The sequence below is a fragment of the Diceros bicornis genome, chromosome 31 (genome assembly GCF_020826845.1).
Source record: "Diceros bicornis minor isolate mBicDic1 chromosome 31, mDicBic1.mat.cur, whole genome shotgun sequence".
Taxonomy (NCBI): Eukaryota; Metazoa; Chordata; class Mammalia; order Perissodactyla; family Rhinocerotidae; genus Diceros; species Diceros bicornis.
This window is the reverse complement of record NC_080770.1, coordinates 5137549-5139857: the sequence shown is the minus strand read 5'-3', so window position 1 is coordinate 5139857 and position 2309 is coordinate 5137549.

Below are 2309 nucleotides of genomic sequence, written 5' to 3'. Positions count from 1 at the left end.
GACCCTTCTCTCTCACGCCCCTCAGCCAACCTATTGGCAAATCCTCTTGGCTCTTCTTCAAGATCCAGGCTCTGACGCTTAAACCATCCAAGCCACCCCAGCCTCTTGCCCGGGTTATGACTAACACCGGGTCTCCCTCTCGTTCCCTTCTCTGCACAGCAGCTGGTGATCCTGGTAAGGCTTAGGTCAGATCATGTCAGTATTTTGCTGAAATCTCCAAGAGCTTCCCCCTTCATTCAGAGAAAAAGCCAAAGCCCTTCCAGTGGCCTACAAGGCGGTGGGCAGTGCGATCCCCTCTGTCGCCCTGAGCCGGTTTCTCAAGGGCCTCCTCTTGTTCACTCTGGCCTCCTCGCTATTCCTGGGACACGGCAGGACCACGCCAGACGTGCACCTGCCCACCAGCCTATGCCCTGACAGCCCTTTCCCTAGAACCTTCTCACCCTCAGAGATCTGCAGGGCTAGTTCCCTCATTTCCCCTAGGTCTCCATTCAAGTACCATCTCTGTAGAGAGGCCTCCCCCATCATCCTATTTAAAACTGAACCCTCCTTCCCGACTCACCCTTTATTCTTCTCCATAAGACCCATCAGCTTAACATACTATGTCATTTGCCGAATTAAAAAAATTGCTGTCTCTCCACAGACTCCTCCTTCTACCAGAACACTGGCTCTTTAAGCAGGGACTACTGTCTTATGTTTATTACTGACGTATCCCCACCCGCGGACCAGTGTTTGACACCTAATAGGTACTCAATAAATGGTGAATGAACGAGTGAAGTCTACTGTGCTCCATCATCAAATGCAGCGCCTGCTGGAACATTCCACAACTGGGAACTCGGCATCCTTCTTGGGAGCCATCCCACTGCTCAAAGCTCAGTTAGAGAGTTTCTGCACCCAATCTGCTTCCCTGCAGCTCTCCCCTACGGTCTGACCTTAGCCGTGGACCCCGCGGGGACAAACGTGCTCCCTCCTCTCCCACAGGACTGTCCTTCAGGGCTCTGAGGACTGTGACTGCGTCTCTCCATCCCGTTTCCTTCACTCACTCTTCAAGGCCGCGTCTGCTCACCGTTTTGCTCACCTTCTCTGTCCTCACCATACTTGATCTGTTTCTCTCTTAAACAGTTTGAGTCTGGAATTGAACACAGCCTCCTAGTGGTGGCTTCGTGTCAGCAGAATAGAGTAAGTCCCACTGCTTTTGTACAAACTTTCCTGCTACCTAAACTCAAGTTTTATTATGGAAAATGTCAAGCACACAAAAGTAAAGAGACTGGAATAGTGACCCTGAGCCCTCAAGGGTCCCTCTCCAGATTCAACAGTGACCCACTCATGACCAGACTTGTCTGATTTGCACTGTCCCGGGCCCAACTCTGCAATTATTTTTAAGCAAATCAGACATATTGTTTCATCGGTAAAGATGTCAGTATACTTCTGTGAAAGGTAAGGATTCGTTATAAAAACCCGACATAACCACACACTGTTATCGCACCTAAAAAAGGGTAAATTCTTTGACATCATCAGATATACGTCTAATCCAATTTAAAACCATACGTAAACACTCATGCACACAGACACGCACTCCAACCGTTTTCAGGCAGAAATTTACAGTGTTTTTGACGAACATAACCTTTTCTGAGCCTCCTAACAACCCAGTGCCTACACTACAGCTGTTGATTTTGTCGAATGGGTTCAGTTTAGGCGAGGACATTCATCATTATTTTCCAGATGAGGACAACGAGGCTTAGAGAGTGGCTCAAGCCTGGGGGCAATGGTAAGGCCCAAGTTTTGGAGCCGGGCAGAGTTGTCTGAATCACTCCTCTCCCTCTTGCGTGCTGTGTGACCCTGGGCAAGTTAACCAACCTCTCTGAGCCTCGGGTTGCTCCCCCGGTAACATACGGCCTATTCAGAAGTTAAAAAGCTATTGTCAGTATTCAAGCTACTAACTTAAAAGAACCAGAATCTGAACCCAGATCCCCGCCGACTCCAAAGCCCGAGCTGTATTCACCGCATCAAAAAAGGCGATCAACCCCGAAGGCATCAGGTCGGCCACAGACACACCGGTGGCGGGACGGCGGGGCGCCCCGCTCGGCCCACTCCCTCCCTTCACCCCGCGGCCCGACTCTCACCCGCTCCGGGCCCCGGCGGTCTCAGGACGCTGCGGCTGCACGCGGCCACCACCCGCCCGAAGGTGACCGTCAGCGCCGAAGCCGCCACGGCCGCCGCCATCTTCCCGCCGCCTCGGCCGGAAGCGGAAGCGGCACGAACCTGGTACGTCGACGCACGGGGCCCGGCGGAGAACAGCGCCCGCGCGGCGG